Source organism: Mastomys coucha, unplaced genomic scaffold (assembly GCF_008632895.1).
Source record: "Mastomys coucha isolate ucsf_1 unplaced genomic scaffold, UCSF_Mcou_1 pScaffold20, whole genome shotgun sequence".
Taxonomy (NCBI): Eukaryota; Metazoa; Chordata; class Mammalia; order Rodentia; family Muridae; genus Mastomys; species Mastomys coucha.
In genome coordinates, this window is record NW_022196903.1 from 14,244,180 (window position 1) to 14,268,865 (window position 24,686).

Sequence of the window (24,686 nt, forward strand, 5' to 3'; positions counted from 1 at the left end):
CACATTCACTAGCACACAAAGGTTCGCCTAAAATGAGTTAGAATAAAGATAAAGAATTGGCCAGAGACACTGGCAAACATCCCATGGGTGAATTCTTTATGGATTTCACTAAGATGTATTTACTATTCATCTATAATTCTTTCCTTAGTATAGAATTGTTCTGCACTACTTTTTCCTTACTCTCATATGAATCCTGTGTGATATTTTATACATCCAAAGCTTACGGTCTCTTACATACCCACTAGCATCTAAGAACATATCCACATCTATCTTTTTGTTGTTCTCTGTGGGCCTGAGTCTCACTGCTGCTGATGCTGGGGCTGTGAGATGTGTTAGTTAAAAGGAGGCAATACATAATCGTGAGATATTTTATTATAAGAGATAAGAAGCTGGCCATGACCCATGTGGAGAGAAAGAAAGGAGAGGAAGAGAGAGGGCAAGAAAAGAAGAGAGCAAGAGAGGAAGCAAGAGAGCAAGAGAGAGGGGAGAGCAAGAAAGAGAAGAGGGCAAGAGAGAGAGGAGGGGGCAAACCGCCCCTTGTATTGTGAGGTGGGGCTATCGGTCTGTGGGGCGGGGCATACCTGGCTGTGGTCAGATGACTAGGGGTAGGGTCCAGCTAGAATGCTAGGAGCTTGGGGCATTGTCTATGTGACAGAGCACACATCTCCTGCAGGGGGCTGTGAGAGGTTGTGACTGAAACAGGAGCCAGGGACCCAGGAGTGATGGCCGAACTCCTTCTGTTCCTTGCAGGCAGAGATATTGCCACCTGGGTCAGTGGGGCTCCAGACTTATACTTGACTAGGCCCAGGCTGCCTGAACAGACCACTGCCCCACAGTTCTCTGCTTTGTTTTGGGCGTGGGGTATCACTACGTAGTCAAGGCTCGTACCAGAGTCATAATCCTGCTTCAGTGTTCTGAGTGCTTAACACCATGACCATTTACTACGGCCATTCTTAACTCCAACATTAATCTCAGGTACCATTTATTCTCTGTAAAAAAAATTGTGGGTAACTTTATGTGTTGTTTCATCCAGTAATAGTAATAAATACATCCTGTATTCATGATCCTCTAAGTACCCAGTGGTATCCCAGGAATGAAAAGTACATGGCCTTTTCAGTGCCCATTAGGCTGATTATTTTGGTCCTAAAAGAACAGAACTAGGTTTTCATATTCGTTGCAGTGTCTTACCATCTAGCTTAGTGGAAAGGATGTAATTTATGGATTTTATCAACCAAATTTTCTATTTCAGAGTATCCTGTATTGTTTGTGTGCTTGTTCCTGTTTTAAGACTAATTTCCAGAGATTTTTTTTTAAATGATGACACTTTAATTATACAACAATTTTACATCAAAGATAACAAAACAGCAAGAGGCAGACAATACAGAGGAGGTATTTTACTCAGTAGGAAAATGGTAAATGAAAGCAAGGTATTCTATGTAAAAAGAATAAGAAAGTAAAAGAAATGAATAAAAAGGAGGTGCTTGAGAAGGGAAGTATGTCCCCACCCAGCACACTCAGCAGCCTTTCACTGTCACCCAACATCAGTCATAACAAATATGTCAAACTCCAGAGGACTGGGCTCACCAAGTCATTGCTGCATTCAGCACCAAACTGACAGTTTCAGTAAGGGACCGCATCACATTGACAACCATGGACCAGAATGTTTGGTTTTGCTTATTGTTTGTTTAATTTATAAGTTTGTCTTGGGTTTATACCTATATAAGAGACATCAGCACATAGAGTACATTTGCTTTAGCTGTACATAGTTAAATTAAGTATTTAATTATTTAAACATAAATTATTAGTGCATCGCATAGGTTTTGAAAAGGTGTGTCAGCATAGTACTAATATACTGCATTGTGACATTCCTTTTATTGTAGCCTGGAAGTGGTTGCTCCTGTCTTTTAATGTCTATTTTCCATCTGTTATTGTCTTATTGTTACAAATAAACTTTAAATGCAGAGGAGAATTGAGCCTTCAGATTGTTTGCATCTTCATTAGTGTTTGCTCAGGGAAGAAGACATAAGTAAGACATAATTTGTAGATTCAGTCAAGCATTCTGGAATTAATTTATCATTTTGGAATAGTTTCTAATTGATTTTTAAATTAGCTTCCCAAAAACATAGCTTTAAAAAATATGTATTTACTGTTATGGAGAGGGACAGGCACACATGCCACAAATGCATGGGGGGAGGTCAGAGCACAACCTTGTGGTTGCCTTTCTACTCCACCTTTACATGGGATTGGGGATTACATCAGGTCACTGGGCTTGTGTGACGAATTCCCTTACCCACTGAGCTATCTCATCAGCCTTAAAGGAGATCCTTTTAAAAGAAGTCCATTTGGTCAGACAGTTCTGATATTTATCAAGATTCCAGGTAAGTAATGGCTTCTCCTCATGGAATGTACACTGGTATCAGGTACTGTTCTGTGCATGTTGTGTAGATCATCTCACCTTACTGGTCTCCCCCTAAGGGAGTATGTCATATAATAAGCTGATTATGTCTACTTACTATTGAAGAAATAAAGGCAGGAAGCTTATTTAAGCTCTCTTTTCCATAGGTCACAAATTTAGTAAGTAGTGGAAGCAGGTTTCTAACCAAGGCATTCCAAACCTGTGGTCTATCCCTGTGCTACCTTGCCAATCAGAATTGCAGAGGGAACCATGAAAAACGAAGGGATTTAATTCAACCAAATATTTAAATACTGTGTATCTTCCAGGCAAAATAATAACAGATAAAATAAGCATAAAAATATTTACCTGTGAATAATTTATTCATTTAAGAAATCTGAAGTTCAATGTTCAGCATCCTTATTCATCAGATATGCATGGATAAGGATCAAATGCAAATCAAAACTACTTTGCGATTCCATCTTACACCAACACAGTTGATAAGATCAATAGCACTAGTAACAGTTCATGCTGGCAAGGATGTGTGGCAAGGAGAACACTCCTCCAATTGCTGGTCATAGTCAAACTTGTACAGCCACTATGGAAATCAATATGGTGAGTCTTCAGAAAGCTGGGAATTGCTCTACCTCAAAATTTAGCCGTACATCTCTTAAACATATACCGGAAGAACCACAAGAACATTTGTTCATCTGTGTTCATTGCTGCTCTCTCCAGAATAACTAGAAACTAGAAACAACCTAAATGTCCCTCAACAGTTGAATGGATAAAGAAAATGTGGTACATTTACACAATGAAGTATAATTTAGCTTTAAAAAATGGGCATCATGAAATTTTCAAACAAACAAGTGGAACATGAAGAAAAATCATTCTAAGTCAGGTAACAAAGACCCAAATAGATAAATATGATATGCATTAGCTTATATGTAGATACTAGGCATTGAAAAAATAATAAACAAGCTAAATGTCTAGAGTCCCAGAGAGAGAGAGAGAGAGAGAGAGAGAGAGAGAGAGATCTTGGCACACACAGGTTTCTCCATCATTAAATGGGATGTCTCTATTAAATCCCTCCCTTCAGAGCTCAGGTAAGAAGAGGTGTAAAGGATATATGAGCCAGAGAGGATGAAGAACAGGAGAATGAGGCCCTCTGAATCAACTAAGCAAAGCTTATATGAATCCCCAGAGACTGAAGCAGCAAGCATAGGGCTGACATAGGAATGCACCAAGTCCTCTGTGTATATATTATGGTTTCTAGCTTAGTATTTTTATGGAACTCCTAAGTGTGTGAATGAGCGTGTTTCTGATTCTTGGGCTCTTTTTTTTTTCTGTTGGTTTGCTTTGTCCAACACTGATATGACCATTTTTGTTTTTCCCTTATAGTTCATTTTGCTATGTTTTGTTGTTACTTCTTAGAAACCTTTTTTTTCCTAATGAGAGTCAGAGAAGGGTTGGAACTGGGAGGAGGAGGAGGGGAAACTATACCCAGGATATATTGCACAAGGAAATAATTCATTTTTAAAATAAAAGTGAAAAAAGAAACTTGAAGTTTAAAAAGCTCACACCTTGTTTTTATAGTTAGCTTTAGTCACCAACTTGACACTTATGGAAAGAAAGCTACAGTGAAAGCCATGCAAAATTCACTGTTCTTTTGTGTACCTGTGACTCCTGCTCACCTAACTGTAGTGTCATCAGAAAAATGCAGAATAGAGAAAATGTCCAGGCTCACTCTTCAACAAGGTTTTTGGCCACCACACTATACGTTGAACACTTAACATTCAATATCTAGTAAAAATGTCTGTGACAAGGTGTCCTAGTTGGGTCGCTGTTGTTGAGATAGATACCATGATCATAAACAATTCAGGAAGGAAAGGGTTTACTTCATCTTACGTTTCCCAGGTTATCTCCATGGGGATATGGACTATGCTGTCATCGCTTAGGAGAGACAGGACAAGGACTCAAGGCAGGAACCTGGTGTCAGGACTGAAGAAGAGACCATGGAAAAATGTTCTTACTGGCTTGTTTCCCTGCTTCTGATCCACTCCTTTTCTTAGACAAGTATAGACACATGCTCAGGGGTGGTCCAATGCAGGATGACCTGCACCCTACTCCATCAATTGACAAGTAAGAAAACGCCCTCTAGACTTCCTCACAGACCAATATGATGGAAGTGATCTGTCCCGGAAGGAACTCTCAGGTTTCACGTTGACAACTAAAGCTGTCTCTGACACAAGTTGTAACCTTTTTAATTACTTCAGAATTTTTTAAAACTATTAACAGGTAAATATTCTTATTCTCATTTGGGCTGTTATAATTTTATTTTGCCTGGAAGGTAAGCAGCGTTTAAATGTTTGTTTGAGTGAAATTTCTTCCTTTTGCATCCTTTAGAATAGGTACCTATCCCATTAGTCAGGCTATCTTCCATATCTAATACTCATTGAATTTTCAGTCAATTATTATTATTTTTTTTTACCATTTAAAAAATCTACTAATTCTCAGACTACATGACAGGCTATCCGATAAGATGGGCTATGGTATATTCTGGGACTTTCTCAGACCCATCAGCGGTATAAATGACACAGAGGTTAATTAACATTTTAAAGCTTAGGCCTTAGCTTGAGCCACCTTCCATTTACTCTGTCCCGATTAATTCTGACAGGGCAACCTGCTACATGGCCAAGTGTACCTCTCTGCTAAACTAGTCCATCTGTCCATTCCTGTGCCTGCTGGCAAATCTCCCACCTCTGATTTCTTCTCCCAGAGTCCCTCTCTCTGTCCAGAAGTTCAGCCTCTACTTCCTGCTCAGCTATTGGCTATCAGATCTTTATTACAGCCAGTCAGATACAATGCTAGATTGCCTTGGGCAGATGAGAAAGGAACAAGATTGACCAAGATCCTGACAACATTTAGCTCTCTGCAGGTACAGAACAGTGGTAGTGACATGACCTGTGCTGACTGCAGATCTACTTGCTGCCTGGGGTAGCCTCGAGACTTTGAAGCACATGCTTGCTTGTTTGTTCCCTCCCTCTCATCTCAGCAGCTGGAGGATGGGAAGAGCTTCTGATTTTTTGGTTCTGTTCTGTTCTGTTCTGTTCTGTTCTATTTTGTTTTGTTTTACATTTTTACCTCCCAGGGAGTTTGCTGCATGCATATTCTAACAAACGAGTTTGTAGATTATTATTGCCCAGATTAGCTCTTCTAGATGTTCTCTTTGCTTTGGTCTAGGTAATGAGATTTATCTCGTATATTTTTATGTCCCTATATGTAATATTCTAGAGTAAACCCAGGACTAAAATCTTCAGGGTTACCAGTGTGAGGGTGGGAATTGTGGTCTGTCCTGGATAGCTCCTGAGATTTATGCAGGCACTTACTCACTCGCTCATCATTCCTGTGACATACATTAAATACTCCTCCTGAGACAAGTGCCCAGGGCTGAGGATGTAGAAATAATTGTGGAGGGAATGCAATCTCCCACAGGGTGCTAGGACTTTAAAGGGAAACAAAAAGAGCCATTCTGTGGGGGTGGAAGCACTGTGATTTTGTTGGCTCCCAGACCCCAAGATGAGCATGCGATGAGGGTGAAGAGTAAAGACAGATATAGAAAAAAGCATCACTTTGGTCTGCCATGACTTTTTAAAGCCTTCTTGAGATGGCAACCAGTGAGAGGGAATGCGTGTCTGTCTTGTGTGTAAGACCATCTTTAGAAACCCTGAAATCTCACCCAGACTTGAGGCGAGAAGCCGAAAATGCTGACGGCTAGCCTCGCTGCTATTTGCAACCTTGTGTTGCTGTCCTTTTAACTACGTGTGAATTCATACACATTTTCACTCTAACATAATATTTTAATATGCAAAGTGTTAAGTTACTTAGATCTGCTGTTCCCTTGTCCATTTTGGAACCCTCAAATGAAATGTATACTTGGAAGAAAATGCCAAGTCTTTCCTGGGATTTTTATACTCCTTGGAATTGCAATGAACACTTCTATTTTGGGCTCATGGGGAAAAGCAGAGTAACAAAGTAGTCCACTCAGTAAGAAGAAAGTTTAAGTCACAAATATATTTTAGTAAAATTAAGTAACAAAACAGCATAAAACTCCATCAAAAGTCACAGACCATAATATTTGACAAACCTGGAATATTTATGAAGCTACTAAGAGAAACAATCTTTAAAATGCATAACAATGACTTAATGACCAGCCTCTGTTTAGATATATAAGGGAGACAATGAGAGTATGTACCAGTTACCATAACATGTGTTTTAAACACATTCTCTTCTGTTTGCCAATACAGAATTAGGTTTTGAGTTTAGTCTATTTTCCTTCTTATGTTGAAGATTTTGTGTAGGTGGTTCCAAGTGCTAGTGACTTAAGAATCTTGACAATACGAGTATTTATTATAGGAAGTCACTTAGAACTTATTTGATACTAAAATAAGGTTTGCTTAAATAGGGCTATGAGAAGCAGATCTAAAGGGAGAGAGACTGAGGAAAAGAACAAAGAAATAACGAAGAAACTCAAAATGCCCACATTCTCTTCTTACATTCACTCTAGACTTGTGTGTGTGTGTGTGTGTGTGTGTGTGTGTGTGTGTATACACATATGCTGAAAGAGGACTCATTAGGAGGAGGTGAAGGACAGCAGTAGGAGTCAATATTAGAAGCAATGATGATATGTATAGCTATGAGAATATCATAATGAAACATATTATCTTCTATGATAAGTTACAATATTAATTTCATAAATATTTTGATAATATGGTTCATCTGGGAAAGGTGTTTTCTTCCAAGTCTAATGACCTAAGACCTATCTAGAGGACTCACTTGGCAGAAGGAGAGAACTGACCCCTATAAGTTGTCCTCTAACCCTTACAGGTGCACAGTGGTGCATATATATATCCACTATATAAGTAAATATGAATTAAGGTTAAAATATTTTTACAAATATTTATAATTAAAGTTAAAATATTTTTAAAAGATGCATTTAAACATTTAGCCATGTGCCCTAAGATACTGACTTGCCTCACCAGCTCTAACATTCTTATCCCACTGTATCAGACTCTTCTGGAGCCAATTGTGAAGCAATCTTGACAAAACCAGACAGAACAGACAAAGAATCAGAGACACAGCTTGAAAGCATAACCTGCTCATTAGAATTCACTTAGCAGGACAATATGGTGATTTCCAAACAGCACAAAATAGTGCTGTCCTCTGGGGTCCTCAAGTGTCAGTAAAATTCATATGCATGACACCTGCTCCTCCTCCCTGCCATACTTTCCCACTCAGCCTAGAATGCCACATCTCTCTTCCTCCATTCCCTAGCCTGTCAATGTTGCAGCATCTACCATAGAACCTGAAACAATGGCATTCTGCATTTTTCTCCTCTTCCCTCCCTTTAGAACCTTCAGGAAGAAGCACTGACAGATGGCCCATTACAGAGTCTGTATATCTGCTCGGGGCAGACAGGGCCTTCCACCAGCTTTTACCTCTGTCCTTCCTATTTCTGGCCTTCTGGTGCCTCCACCCCATGTTCTAGAGCTCACTGAACCTGATTCAGATGCCAACTTGTGACAAAGTTAGATATCTTATAGGATGGTACTATCTGCTCCATCATTTCTCTAGCCCTTAGCCTGGTTGCCTATTGGTTCACTCCAACTTTCTCCACTTGAGAGGGAGATCATAGACACATCCCCTAGATGTCACCACCGCCTATTCCAACCACTCTCTACTCTGCCACCAGGAGCATGATTTCACTCCATACACACCTGACCCCTGCGCAGCAGGTAAACCCTACTGCCATTAGACCTGAATGATGATGTCTTCTCATGTAGGTCACTTTACTGTATCCAAAACATTTACAATTTTGTTTAGCATTCTGTGAACTACTGCTCTGCACCAGGCTCTGAGTATAGAATACCACAGAGAGTAATCCTGTCAGTGTTAGAAGAGGACTAGCCAGAAGAGATATGGGAAAACAAATAATTGGAGTGGAGTACAAGAGCTCAGGTTGTTGAAAAGATATCCTCAAGTGCACTCAACCCAGCTCTAAACCCTTGAGTGGAGAAGAATGAACACATATGCCAGAGATTTATCAACTAGTGCCTCTGGGAAGGTTTTTTTCTTCTTCTAAATCTAAGTCCTGTTGAGCCTCTGAGTTATTTCCCCAGGCTTTTCTGGACCTGCCCATGCATGTTCTCTTGCTGTGGCCCTACACACATTCTCAAACCTTGGGATTATTTTTATCTTACTTCCTCATGTTGACTGAAGGGGACAAGCCTCAACCTCAGCCTGGAGCTCATCAGAGCACAGGTGTCTTCTTCCATCTCCATGCCTGACAAAGGATAGATTCAATAACGCTTGAAGAATAGCTGACTTTAGCAGGGATAATTTTAAATGTGTTTCAAAGTAAAACATCACCACGGATAGAACACTTCAGGGAGTAGACTTTATCAAATATAAATTATTCTTTAGAAAACAATACATGAGAAAATAAAAGGCAGTTATTCTCTACAGAAATGAGCAAAAGTCTCAGAAATGATTTCCTATGCTAAGGCATATTTTCAAGTATTTAGATGGCTTTATCAATGGCCACAATTGTGGCTACATTTTGGGCACATTTGGTTTGCACATGCTTCAAGTGTATAAAAGGACAATAATATTTTTCTGTAAAGCTCATGGGTGAAACTAGGGAAATTCATTGACTTACTGCTTTCTGCTCCTCTTGCTTTTAGATACTTGCTCTAAAGTATCCCCTTGCTCCTCCATAATTGTTTGACCAGTGTGGCTAGGGACAATACAGACATTACAGGGGAAGAACACTGATGTCCCATCCTCAACCCACATGCTAATCTGGAGTACCCTGTTCACAGGCTTCTGGGCCACTTGAATGGAATTATCTCCTCTAGGAACCATGTGACTGCAGTGGAGAGATTTTGCTCAAGATTACAGAGTATTTCAAGCTGGGCAGTGGGGGTGCAAGCCTTTAGAAACCCTGTCCAACCCCCCCCCCAAAAAAATACAGAGTATTTCAGGGGTGTGTGTGTGTGTGTGTGTAATGTTTGGCTTTTCTATCTGGTATTCAATTAATATGTTAATGAGTCTAATTTTTCTTTTTCTTTTTATGATATTGATCTTCTTTTCATGGCAAGTTTATTTTATTTATTTTTGACTTGTACAATCAAGAATGTTGGAGACTCAAAGCAATAGTTCATTTTCCCCTACTCCATGTCAATCAAATCAAGTGATGCTATGTTTTGTGATGGGATATGGCTAAATCTAACTTAGATTACTCTACAGACTTGGCATTCTACTGCAGGTCAATGTTCATTGTTGTTGTAGTGTTGATTTTAGGCTTATAAGGATTCTGTTCATGAATACAAACAACATCATAAGGCACAAATAGTATATGGACTGTCGAGGAATAAGGAAGTTTCAAATAAATGCATGCCATAGGATGTACCTTTTTCTCCTCCACTTTTAATGAGGACAAATGACCTCTGATAGTGCCTGAAAGTTATTATTGTTGTTCTGAGATCTCCAGGACATTTTACAGATATGGAACAGAAGAACAACTAAGTGGGAAAATAGTCAGAGAAAGTTCCCTGTGATTGCTGATGTATAACCTATATCTAACCTTATAGCATTCTATGAAAAGGCTGTCTCTAGTGTGGAAGAAAGTGCAATTACCCAATAGAAGACAAAATAGAGGAGAGAATGTGATGATGAGGAACATTTACCTTCTTCTGCCTATCTCCTATAATGTTTGAAGAGTGCAGGGTAACTGGGAAGTGCTCAGTTAATCCCTATGGATTGATAGAAAAGGGTTAAGTTGAAAAGCATTTCAAATTATGTCCAATGCTGTGAGTTTGCTCCTTCAAGTTAGTTTGTGATATATCTCTCAAACTTTTCACAGTGGTATCTCACTTCAGATCTGAGTTATTGTCACAAAAGCCCTTGACGTTCATCAGCATAGTGGATGAACTTCTAAGTGCTCTGCTTTCCATCCGTTACTCCATTAAAGTCTCAAAGAAACTATTGGAACTTTTGCTTTCCTTTGAGCCAAGTGTCCCTTCATAGCCCTTAATCACCAAAGATGAAAGGTACAAAAGAGCCTGGCCCTCCAGGATCTCTGTGCACTGATGAGGGTCAGAAAGCTGGCTATCATGCATGCTTGCAGAGCTGAATTAGCTGAAGGAGATATTCACAGTAGCTCAGCAACTTCATAATCATTTCTACCTTAGTGAAAGGTGGAAATAAAGAGCATGCTGTATCAGCTTTCAGAAATGACTGGTAAGTTTTCCACTGAGTTTCACAACCTTTCATACATTATGATTTTTACTGAAAAAAAAAAGCAGTTGTCATTAAGGTTTAAATTTGCTCTTCCAACATAACTGAAAGTCATTTAGAGATTCTCATAAATAAGATGGCTGCTAAGTCTGGGAAAGTATACTGTAAGATTCAAATAAAATATAGCTATCAGGTAACGAGATCACTTCTTGCTCATGAGCTGCTCTACATGATGTCATGAAAAGCGCAGAGATAGTATGTTGCGTTCCTAGTCAGTATCAAGTATTTGTCCACATTATTTTATTTACTTCACGTAATTTGTATGCCATTTAATATGTAATCAACCTAATTATGCACCCATGTTTGTCCATTTCACAATGGGAATAGAGAAGCTATCAAACTCCCAAGTAACATAAGGGATGCTAGGAGTTTGAAAATATATGTGTCAGGCTGACCTGTGCTGTGTATTTTACAGGAGAAGGTCTAGCAATGTTCTGACTGGTACACTGTGTTATCAGGTATTTTAGGAATGATTCAGAGTGTTCATATCTAGATACCTCATTGCCTATGGTACCTTGGGGGAATATAGTGTGACAAATCAATGCATATATGACTAACATGAAATAAAGAAGACAACAAGTATATGTTGCAATGTGCACTTGACAAATAGGTGTGAAAGCTTGACATAATATCCTAGAGACTGTGAGGAGAGCAGTATAGTGCTAGTTCATTACATCAAATAATATAATAACTATGAGACATTGGGGAAGAAAAGAACTCTGAAAAGTACGTTTAGTATCAAGGTTAGAGAACTCATCTCACAGTTTTTGCTTTTCCTCCTCTTTGTCATGGAATCTGACAAGGTAGAGATAAAGACATCAGTGTTCAGTAAATTTGAATTTTATCTTCAGTTTTCATTCATTTTATGATTATGCTGAAGAATTTAGGAACTCTGCAGTTTAGTTTCTCCCAACAGCCTATTGAGACTATCCTGTCTTTTTTTTTTTTTAAAGAAAGAATCAAATTTGATGACCAATATAAAGTTGGTTTAAAAAACTCCAAACAACAACAAGGCATCTATCCATAGCAATCAAATAAAGATCAACAGATTTTAGGATGAGGAAGGAATGAGGCATGCTAAGTTGCTCCATTTTCACCAAGTGACATAAATACAATATATGATTAGCGATAGGCAATGTGTGCTTGAGCCAAGGGTGGGTGGGGCTAGAGGTGGTAAAGAAGAATGGGGAGAGGCAAAAGGTGATCAAAAGAGAATTAATATCTATAGAATCAGTATTTATGCTTCTTCCTTGATAATTACAGGACTTCTCCCTCAAAGATAGATTTCCATCCACAGCTATACATGTAAGAAACTGTCATTATGTTCTGAGTGGATTCAGATGCTTTTCAAATGTTTTTTAATAAACACATTTTTACTAACCAAGAAACTAGTGCTGTAATAATTGTTCAGACCATGTGGAATATTTGGAGAGAAAAAGCTTAAAGGGAGAAATGTTGCTTAGTTAACCAATGTATAAACCCAGCCATATCAGATGAACTAATAAAATCTCAGGGCATCCAAATATTTTTGGACTATTTGGGACCTCACAGGCTCATGAAGTTTACTTTTCAACAGGCTCAGGATGCTATTCACATGTTTTTGCAATTCATTACAGACTATAAAGTCTCTTTCTGACACATTATTTTAAGGGCAAACCTCTTAGCAACCTTGGTCAACAGGATACAGACCAGCCAGTTTATAAAAATCATGTAGAAACTTATTCTAAGCCTTGACTGTGATCACTGGTGTGCTGATTGGTCATTGCTTTAATTTTTTTATTTGCAGACACCATTGAGGCTCACACTGATGTTGGGTCCACATAACTACAAATGGACCATTTTAATTCCTTCGTCCTGAACCAAGTACACCAGCTATTCTGGCAGACTTGTAGTGTAGTGCTACCCAGGGCCTCAAGGCTTCTTCATTTTCTAATGAGCCTGTCAGCTAGGAAAATGCTTTGGGTACACAAGAAAAGAGAAAAAAAGTAAGTAATAACTCAGCCCTGTAGTAGGCTAATGTTGACTATGTACTCAAAGTAAAGGAAAAGAGAAAACATACTTTAAATCTACCATGGTAAGAAACATTTACTTTATTTCTTATAATTTTAAATTGTTTTCTAAGTTTCTTCTCCAAATGAATGCAACTTTTGCAAACATAAACAAAAAGAAAGGCAAGTTCAAAATGTTATTTCAAAATTTGGTAGAGTATAAAAGCCCAAATTAAATAGGTTTACAATCTTCCATTTTTTTCTATCATAAAGCTTCTTTGATGAAAAATACACATAGGGAGAAGGCATACTCTTCAATTTAAACTAACTGGCTATGTTTTGTTTGTTTGTTTTTGTTTTTGTTTTGTATTTGATTTGTTTTTGATTTTAGATAAGATCTTCCTATATAGCCCTGGCTGGCCTGGAACTTGGTATGTACACCATTTTAATGTACAGAAATCAATCTGCCTCTGGTTCCTGGGTACTGGAATTAAAGGCATGTATTGCTATATCCTGCAACAATAGGATTTTCAAACTTGAATCATTCACAGAAAACTTTAAGCATGGTGGTACCAGATCAGTCCAGCTTACATATTGAAGGGTTAAAAGATGGGAGTGATGTCCACTCAAGCAGAACATATTAAACCTACTACCTCAGAGGCCAGTAGCACCTCCCCACCTCCAAAGCACTGTGTTTCTCTACCAAGTGACTCTTCACTTTACATGACTGGGCTTAAAGTACATGACAGATCAAAATGACTTGCATTATTTTAAGAAGATAAAATGGTGTCAACAGGACCAGATCAAAGGTCAGCTAAAGGCAGCTAGCTGGCTGAGAGTCATGGTCAAATACCTTTCCCTTGGGAGAAAAAGTAATGTGTATATGAGAGTCTGGTCCCATTGGCAAACTGAGACAAATATGCCACAGAAACTGGGGAACAGAAAGAAGAAGGGGCCATGAAGAACATGATTAAGTGAGAGGCAAATCTACATGAGTGATTTGGTCCTGCCTGGATGGCATGGCCTAAAGCAGGTGTTAGGGTGTGAGGACCTCCCTCTGGGGTAAATAGTCCTAGAGATAAATGAAGGTTAAGATTGGTTATGTAAGGACCCAGAGCAGCCAGTGCTCTTAATCAATAAGCCACTATGTAAGGTAACTTTGCTCCCAATACCTTTAACTACTTACATGATTGCAAACATTGAACTAGTTCATTATCTGTAAAAGAAATGGGATGATGGAGTTCATGACGGAGTTGGGACAGTGAGAGGTGGAGCATTTACTTAGCATGCACAAGACCCTGAGTTCACCGCTCTTCACACTGGGAGAAAAGAAACTTAGTGGATTAGACTGTTGAATTAGATTGTAGTTCTGACTATATCATATTAATCCATTTTATTTCCTAACCTCTGCATCTTTTGTTTTTGGTCAATATCAATAAACTGCTTCTCTTTTAAAAATGGCTATGGTGGCTGAATGAATGATATATTCAAAGTTTTCAGTACTACAATGGTTACAATATTTGCATCTGAATACAAAATGTCCAAATAAGGAAATAGATAATAGAAGAAGGACCTGCTTCTAGAAGCTAAGGCAAAGCTTGTTTTACGTCAAACATAATCAAAACAAATTAACAATGAAAGAAAAAATGGTATGGGTGGGAGAGATGCATAGTAAAAATGCAGAGGAATAGTTTGGAACCCAGTAAGTATTATAACTAATAATTAGGGATTCCCAGAGTATTACTTGAAATGGGGTGAAAGGCAACTTGTTTTGGAATACATTATTATTTTCCACTAAGCAACAAATAAATGAATAGATGGTTAATTACTGAAAGTTCCAAGCTAAAATGTTTTACTTGTTAGGATGATGATTTTAGACCAACTGCCCTGCTTCCACACTGATAGGAAAGGCAAATGAAAGCTGAGAGCACCAGAAGTCAGCCACAATCAGGACACAAATCTGTTCTGGGTTCACATGAAAGCTGACAGCACCAGAAGTCAGCCACAATCAAGACACAGAATCTGCTCTGGGTTCACGTCAATGTTGTCATTTCTCCTTTGCAATAATTTCAATCTACTGAAACATCAGGGCATTTTTGCTTGACATATAGGTTCAACTGTGTTCTGTCAATCATTTATTCTTAATTAATTTTTGACAATTAAATGAGATAATGCATGTGAAACGTCACTCTGCAAAGCAGACTCACCTGCTGGCTACTTTAATTTAAATTGAATTGTGCACAGAGTTAACCATGCTTACCTGTTCCATTATAGCAAATTATGAGATATCAAACATTGATTACAAAATTTTAAAAAAATGAGCAGCTGTGTTGGGCCTAGGAGAGGGGTAGTCTCTCATCCTGGAAGCATTCTTATGGGCCTGGCAATGGTAACACAATGAACTCATGAAGGCCAAGCACACTTTGAAAATGTTTTCCCTGTCCAAGTACATATCTGTCTAAAGAACTGATCAACTACTACTTAAATTTGACTTCATGAAAATATTTTTCCATATTATATCATCTAATTTATTTTTATTAGATATTTTCTTTATTAACATTTCAATTGTTATCCCCTTTCCTTGTTTCTCCTCCAAAAACCCTCCTATCCCATTCCTCCCACCCCACTCACTAACCTACCCACTCCTGCTTACCTATCCTGGCATTCCCTTACACTGGAGCATCAAGCCTTCACAAGACCAAGGACCACTCCTCTCATTGATGTCCCACAAGGCTATCCTCTGCTACATAGGTGGCTGGAGGCATGGGTCCCTCCATGTGTACACTTTGGTTGGTGGTTTAGTCCCTGGGAGCTCTGGGGTTACTGGTTGGCTCATATTGTTGTTCCTCCTATGGGGCTGCAGACCCTTCAGCTCTTTCAGTCCTTTCTCTAGTTCTTCCATTGGGAACCCCATGCTCAGTCCAATGGATGGATGTGAGCATCCACTACAGTATTTGTCAGGCACTGGTAGAGCCTTTCAGGAGACAGCTATCTCGGGCTCCTGTCTGCAAGTACTTGTTGGAATCCACAATAGTGTCTGGGTTTGTTAACTGTATATGATGAAAATAATTTTTTGACTTCATGAAAATAAAATACAACTTGTCACTTATATGTCAAATAGTTCTTATTATGTTTGTAATTTCAATTTCTCTGTGCAGAATTTCATCTTAAAATCAATGTTAGGATATAACTATCTCAGATGATGTAAGCTAAGAACAACTTTTCTCTTATGCCTGGTGTGTGTGTGTGTGTGTGTGTGTGTGTGTGTGTTTGTATTCATGCACGCATGAGTGCATGTTTGCATTTTTTAGCCCCTCAGAAGTACTTTCCATGATCTGTCTTAAACAATATTCAGTCTTGAAAGAAATATTGGAGGGATTGGTGAGATAGTTCAGTAGTTAAGAGCACCAACTGCTCTTCCAGAGGTCCTGAGTTCAATTCCCAGTAACCACATGGTGGCTCACAACCATCTGTAATGGACATCTGATGCCATCTTCTGCTGTGTCTGAACACAGTGACAGTGTAGCCATATATATGAAATAAATATAACTGGAGTGGGGCTGGAGTGAACGGAGACAGGGAAAAAAAGAATACTGGAGAAAATCACATTAAAATAATTTCACAGGGCTAGAGATATAATATAGCTCAATTGGTAAGCATGCACACTATTAAAGCAGAGCTTGAGAAACTCCTACAAGTATGTAAAGCATAGGAATGCTTTGTGTAACTATAATCCAGGTGTTATGGCATAGAAACAGACTCTAAGAGGCCTCTGGACAGTAGGACAGGCTAGCCTGAACTGTGAACTTTATGTCAGTGAGAAACCCCCAACTTAAGGGACCAAATCAGAGTGCAATAGAAAAAGATACCAGACATCATCTTCTGGCTTCTACACATTAATACATAGCTGGGGAAATATGTACAAACATACCACCTATCTCTCTCTCTCTCTCTCTCTCTCTCTCTCTCTCTCTCTCTCTCTCTCTCTCTTTTTCTCTCTCTCTTTCTCTCTCTCCTCTCTCTCCTCTGTGTGTGTTTATGTGTGTGTCTTCTGTCTCTGTCTCTCTCACACACACATACACACATATTAATGCCAGGAGTATACCACATCCTCCCCCACATACAAACAGGTCATAACTAAGTAACAGAAAATCTTTCCCATTTGTGGTCCTCTCAGGAAATTGATAAGGGTCCCAGGTAGTACTAAGAGCATAGGCTGTGATCTCCATGTCATGATTAGGGACAATTAGTAGATTCACTAAAATGCAATAATAGTAGTAGCTACCTCATGGGGATGTTATCACCTTAATTAAGATACTCGATGAAAAGGGTTTAACCCAGTGTCATGCTGGTGCTGATGGGACTCTTCTAGCCTTAGTCATTATTATAATAACTGAATGATGAGGAAAAGAATCAGGGTGTCTGGAGTAAATGCAAGAAGGGGGACAAATAGCAGATGCCTTTGCTGCTAAGAAGAGAGGATGAAAAACTCATTAATTTAAAGGAACTCAAATTCTGTGAGAATTCAGTGCCAGGAGGGCCTAAGTTCTTTTGAAGTTATGAAAGAAGTAACTGCTAAAATAATTAAAGGCAGACAGATCATAGAGAGAATGATTAAATCAGTGGAGAGAAAACAATCTTTTTAATGACATTAGAATTCTGCCATTCTCATATATCCATTATGCATAGTATTTTCTGTCTGATCACACAGCTTGAGATACTGTAGCATCAAGTCATGTTAACTTTACTGAATGTGTTTAATTTTCTTTATTATTGTGTGTGGGATGCATCACAAGTGTCTCAGTTTAATTTGGTGGTCAGAGGACAATTTTAGATTGGAGCTTATTCTTTCTTTCCATTCTTTTGGATTCTAAGCATCTAATTCAGATGGTCAGGTTTGGTGTTAGGTGCCTTTCCCACTGAGACACACCTCACTGGCCCTTATCCTATATGTTTAAAATGGCCAAAATTACCTGTTAAAAACGTACTGAACCGTTTTTGCTCATGGATAGGTTTTAATGCTAACTTCTTTTAAATGTGCCACTTTGTCTGAGTGTATTGTGGAAAGCATCATTTCTGAACCTTTGCCACACAAGTACTTGGCATGGGCCATCAAAGATCTTTTCGTACACCTAATTGACCACACTCTGTCTGTTTGAAGCCCTGTGGAGTGATTTTGATAAACTATATCCTGTCAGGTCCATGCAAATCATCTTCACATACATTAAAAACTATGGATATTAGTTGGGCCAACACCACACTACTCCTGCTTATTACAAAAAATTGGGCAATTTTCTTTGATTGTCAGATTACTCCTACCCATGCCAGAAACACACAGTGAGATCTGGCTTGCCTTTCTGCTTCATCTCTTGCCCACATCGACAAAGCCTGTAGAAAGCATGGAAAGCCGCCACACTTAGGGTAAGCTTTCTGAATTGGTGCCTGTGTTTTGTGGCTGCACATATTCTTGACAATAGTACACAGTGAAATCAAGCCCAGAGTCAGAGATTTCATTTACTGGGGCAGGGGTGTGGGTCACTCAGGCCCCTGCTGGTTATTTTATTCAAGTCTAAGGCAAAAGTCCAGAAATATCTTCATTTCTTGGCTACTCTAGGCATTGGGAGGGACATCATGGCCATAGCATACTGCTTGGGAAATGTCTTCATCCCCACTGTGAAAATATGCCCCCTTTATTGCTGAAAATATTTGTTCAAAGCTTTCCAGAGTAGAGGCAAGGATTCCAAAGGAGCTTTCATAGGGATCCTTTTTCCCTTGAACAGTCTTTTTCAACTGGAGGGTAAATGTGAGGCAGGATGGAGAAGGATATAGGTAAAATAGGAACGGAGAAGAAATAATTAGGTGGTCAAATCACCAGAGCTCCAGTGTAATTATGAAACCTCCATCTGGCTATCAGATGCAAGAGGCTTTACTTGGTCCCTCCCGCTTTTCCCCTCTCTCCCTGACCTCCTTCCTCCTGATTCTCCTCTTCATGCAGTTTCCATTGTAGGACATAGTTTTTGTCTGTGTTACTTCATGGGAGAGATTTCTTCTCTACAGCCAGTTTAGAAACTGAGTAATATGAGTTCATAGGGCAGAGATAAGGCCCAATGATTGGCTCTTTGAGCGTTGAGTTCATGTATCATCTCATGTCAAACATTTTTAGTATTTGTAGTTATTACTCCATTTATGTAGAAGTGAAGATCCTTGGAAGAGTTGTAGTTGTTCTTTAATAATTTTATGTAATTAGATGATACATTATTCTCAGATTTCAATATAACAAAGCAAGACAATGGCTTACAGCAACACTTTAATAAAAGACTGAGTAAAGTTATCTCTAGAGCCCTCCTCCATGCATTTCAGCAATCTTAATCCATAAAGTCTATACCGAGTTAACACAACATCTGGTGGCCAAAGCAGGAGGGACTTCCATATTCAACACTGTGGGCACTTGCTGAAATATACAAATTTACTATGAAATTTAAATATTACAGTGGTTATATTTACTAGTTTGTAGACAACAGTACTTCAACCAATAGCCAAATTGTTACTTCCAGACTGTCAAGCATTTCCTATTTAGGAAAGCATTAAAATTTTGGAAGGTTTCAAAGTCCCTATTCTTATCAGGAACAGTATTTGAATGTATCTGATGCAAATATTGCTTAAATATATCAAAATTAAATTCATATATTATAATGTAAACCATTTCCTCATTTCTCATCCTTGTATAATAGCTACATAAAATATGCATATGCTACAGGGTAGACAAACCTGTGCTGTGGCTTGACAAACACTTCAAAGAATATAGGAAGGTGATTTGTTCTCCAGTCCTGACTCTGTTGAAAAGTTAACTGCATGATTTGGATAATTTTTTCTGCTCTTTCTAGCCTCAAGACTCACTCATAAAATGAGGCTGAACTGTCTAGATCCCCTCCCTGTATAATTGTTCTTATTTTCTTTTATTTTTATGAGGAATATACTATTTGGAGACATTATTGGTCCAAGTAGGCCAATTTGTTTTTAATATTCAAGTTCATAGAACTAAATTTCTCACTCCCTACTTATGGCCAAACAGATCATGAAAGCCAATAAAAATACAAGAAGGGTAAATAGTGTGTTCAAAATGCTCCCTTCAAGCAAGGAAGAAGAAATGTCCTCTGCCTTAGGAAAAGCATCCATTTCCTCCAACTTTTTCTTTTATTGAGAAACATCTGGGATGAGAATTAAAGTGTCTCTACCTAGCCCATAGCCCCAGTCATCCAGTCTGGAATCTTAGAGTAATACAATAGCATTTCTCTACTTTGAATGGGGGTTTAGTGCTATTCAAATTTATATCTTTATTTCCTATTAAGTAATAATAAATCTGCTTTTTTTTCTCTTTTTGATAAAAATTCTGGTTATGTTTTCCAGGTTGGGTTTGAACACTTTATCCTCCCGCATCAACCTTCTAAACAGCTGGGATAATACATTTGCATCACCGTGCTTGGTAGTTTCTAAATATTACACTGTAAATGAGAGTACAGTGAAACCACTGAACTGGAATACCCCATGGGTAGAAGTTTATTGGGGAGCAAACTGCCAAGACTGTCTCTAGGCAGGTGTGAAGAGCTGAGCAAAATGGCAGATAATCAATCAAATTATTATGATAATCAGCAGGGTGGGGGTCTTTGAGCTCATATAAGTTATTTGGATGTGACAGAGAAGTAAATGCTCTTACCTGGGGTAGTGTACCTTTGGTTCAGGATTAAGGGCAGTTCCTAGTGGTTTAAGGTAGGCTCATAGTTAGCAGAAACTTGACTTTAGGCCTCTGTTCACCCAACAAAAATCCTGTTTATTTGGCCACTGCCACCTGGGGGCTCTGCTTTGGATCTTCCACATAGGACTCTTTATTTCCTATTTCTTGTCCCTATTCTTAGCATGATGTTTTACACAAAGTAGCCAGTGTATGCTTTCTAAATTAAGAAAGAAGCATATAGATATATAAATCATAAGGATAGTTTTCAGTTGCCCAAAATAACATCATACATGTGTTTCAGAAGTTAAAAAAAAAAACTCTGATCATCAATATTGTTAAAGATGGTATTTTTCAAACATTAAGGCTCTGTAGCCCACACTCTTTGAACTTACAGAAATCCTACTGACCCAATAGCCTCCCAGAAAGTTGGATTATAGGTGTGAATCACTATCCATAGCTCTGAAGAAGTTTTAAAAACATAGTTTCCGAGGGCTGGAGAGAGATGTTTGTTGCTCAGCAGTTAAGAGCATTTCCTGTCTTTGCAATGGACCTGGATTTGATTCCAAGAACCCACATTGGGTGGCTCACAATTTTCTATAACCTCAGTGTCAGGAAATCATTGTGTCTGGCCTCTGTGGGCACCCATACTGTGTGTGTGTGATCCAGGAATACACATAATTAAAAATAAAACAAATGCTTAGAAAGTGAAAAGCTCATAGATTCTGAATTTTCCTCCTACAAACTGTGCTTAGAGGCTCCATATATGGCTTAAGTTCTGCAACTGCTCTGTATACTACTCAGGTTTAGGGTAAATAGGATATCAAATATGAGCTAAAAATATGAGTGCTAATTACATTACTTAGATTTGTGTGATCTACATCTCAGAACCTTGCTTAGTTTGTCTGAACAAGGGATTAACTGCAAGTTGCCAATCACCAAAACAAACAAACAAACAAGCAAAAAAACATTGCCAGTATTTTTTACTGTTGTAAGGAATGAGTATATTTTTAAAATTAATTGCATGATATGTCAAATATTATCTGTAACACAGAAAGAGAGAGAGTACCATGTTTTAATTCATCTGGAAAATCCAGGAATATTAGTAGTAACAACTGAAGAGACTGTTATTTTATCTCTTGACAAAAAAAAAAAAAAAAAAATACATGATTACCATGGTAACTACTGAGATGGGACAAGATGTCTTTTTAGAGGCAGAGAATAGAACCAAGCATCCACTGGCAGAGAAGTGCTGTAACTACCCACAAGTGTTAATTTTAGCTGTATTTGTATAAACTTAGGTCATTTTAGTTGAGACATCTAAATTATTTCAGACACTTGACATAGAAACTGCACATTAAATACTTAGATGGTAGCTTTGCATTCACATGAATTAACTTTTTTCCCCTTAATTAAGTCACTTGGTCAAGATAAATCAATGTGCTGCCACATGAAACAACAAAAACATAGGAATAAAAACTGATATATTTTTCTTTATGATAGTGACAATTACAGCAACTGGGGAAGGAAGACTTATCACCTAAAATATTTCATGGATATGATATTATTCATTTGCACAGCAGTACCACACACTGGGTCCTACTGTTTTCCCATTTCATGGAAGATGACATTTAACTTCTGAGAGGTTAAGTAATTTACCTACTATCATACAGCTTGCACACACTAGCACTAAAATGAAATCCCTTGCTGTTTTCAAGAATTTTGGCTCCAAAATGATATAATTTGTAACATAAGAGAGCAACTGCAGTCTTTATAAGCTAATATTCTCACTCAGAGTACTAAAACCTCTGTGGAAAAGTGTCCGTTTCCTACATTTTTCTGAAAGGGACAAGGGTGTGTGATCTTGTCATTCCTCAAATTACCCTCCACTATCTTTAATTTACTGATAATTCTATATGTTGATGGTATATAGTTATGCAACAGATATTATAGTATATAAAGCAAATACTAAGCACTTTTCTTAGTGTACATATGAAGACATAGAAACCTAATGTATTCAAACAGCTCATAATCTAGTGAGGAGAAGAGAAGCATTGCATTATGTTATATATGGAGATGCACAATAAATATGGGTGTTTTCAAGTGTAAAAGTGTAGAAATGGATAGAAACACCTTCTCAGAAGTGATGCTTGGATCTGGCCCTAGTGTTAAAGTACAACTCCGAGGGAGATAGGAGCTGAAGGATACACCCTTTCATAGGAATGGAGTCACAAATTGGCTTGACGGTGGGTGTGAATACGGACCTGCAAAGCTGTATTTTAGTAGGCAGGGAAGAGAACCAGGAGTGAGTGGGAGAACCTGGTAGCAGACAGACGCTATTAACACAATCAGCTCTAATTACTCAACACTCTGTGCCTGGATCTGTACCAAGAACTTCACATTTATTATTTCATGAGGAAGTTTACAGCAGGGGAAATTGAAGCTCAGCTAGATGTGGCTTCCCTCAATTACCTGCCCTGGATAGAGGCAGAGTTGGATTCCGGCTCTGATTAGTCTCAAGGGATGTATTTCTTTTTCTATGTCTCATATTTAGGTGTTTGGAGACTACTGCTAGGTAAGCATTAAGAATCTGTTTCAAATGTTAAGCTGTCACATGTAATGATCAGAGTTACACTGGAAGAATCTCTTGCAGCAGCATAGTGGAAAAACTGAGCATGAAATAGGAATAGGGAACCATAGGAAGTTCAGTGGTTAAGATGAGAAAAACAAAATATATGCCTCGGCCAGTGTTTCTCAGTAAGCTGTCCACACAGGACTTGATGGCCCACTATATTGGACATGGTGAATATGCATGAAGCTAATGGTAAAGGAAGCTCTGAGGTTGACAGTTGATTTTTCTACTTAGGATTTTGGGAAGATGGTGGCTATAATGCCTAAGATTAAAATAAAAGAGTGGGAGAATATTTAGAGTAACTCAAAATAGTGGAATATAGCATAGTTATCTACAACAATGGAATTTAAAAATAAAACAATAAATATAAGTAGTTACTTTTAATCAAAGAGAAAACAGATAGCTCTGAAGACTCTGAATTCTACCTCAATGGCTCCTCTCTCTCTCTCTCTGTTGACAGGCCACTGTGCCTTCTCTCTGGGCAGTCTTGCCATGCCTAGAAGCTGTAAAGGTCAGGGAGAGTGTATTGATGGTTGTGGCAGGCCATCACAGCTATGATAGTATCCATAGCTTCAAAGCCTATTCACCAATGTTCTCAACATCTCCCAAGCTAAGAAACTGCTCCTATTGACAATGGTAGGTTAATGATGTACAAAAACATCTGCTCCATTCTTTAGCAAGCACCGATGTCCCCACCAGCACTGGGTTAGCAGAATAAAAAAGTGTTTAACACAGAGATTCCTACTCCGCCTGCACAATGACATCATGAACAAAGTTTTAGAAGTCACTAGTTTGTGGGCTGGTGAGATAGCTCAATGGGTATTGGAGTTAAATTCAATCCATGAATCTTACATGGTGGAAGAAGAAAACCAACTCCCACAAGTCCACAAGTTGTCCTCTGGTCTTTGTACATGTCATGGTTGACAACCACCACATTTTTTTTTTTTTAAAAAAGCACTCATAGTTTAATTGAGCTTACATCTTAAATACATATGATTTTTCTGAGGAGTGGCTAGTGATAATGTGAACCCCAGATGAAAAGCTGTTCTTCTGCATCTTCATCTACTTCTTGGCAAATAGATGATATTTAAATTAGCATATAGGCTGCAAATGGTTTATTTGAAATGGCCAGACAATGGTGTCCTCTTCATGAGAGGATTAGCAAAAACTATACCACATTTATCCTTTTGTTAGTGTTGACTGAGTAATTAAAAATCCATGCAGAAATTTCCAGTTGTCAGTGGCATATATGCTCCATTTACATTTGCTTTTACCTTTTCTGTTTAGACAGAAATTAGCTGCCTAATTTCTACATTATGGTTGCAAGGAAACAGGCATATGCTGGGTAATGCAGCCAATGGAATTTGACATTGATATGAACTTTAAAATGTTGGAAAGTCTAAAGGGAAAATAGTCTGGGAAGATAACTCAGAAATAAGACAAAAAGAAATGCTTGTAGCATGTGTGGAAAAAGTAGGGGAAAATTAGCACTCAAGTTTTTGGACTGTATTTGGGAATCAGGGCCTTGGAGGGAGCAGCTGCCTAATTGGAGTGGGAGCCATGAAGATACACACACACACACACACACAC

At 38.4% G+C, this 24,686-nt stretch overlaps 1 long non-coding RNA gene across 2 annotated transcripts in view; it reads left to right on the plus strand.

The window, feature by feature from the left end:
• The first annotated feature begins 738 nt into the window (after window positions 1–738).
• Window positions 739–24,686, plus strand: part of LOC116098012 — a 52,368-nt gene continuing 28,420 nt past the window's right edge. Inside the window, exon 1 of one of the 2 annotated variants that reach the window (XR_004121666.1) lies at window positions 739–975. This is a non-coding gene — a long non-coding RNA (uncharacterized LOC116098012). Of the gene's footprint in view, window positions 976–12,620; window positions 12,733–24,686 lie in introns of those variants that run through there. The other variant, XR_004121665.1, reaches the window with a different exon arrangement.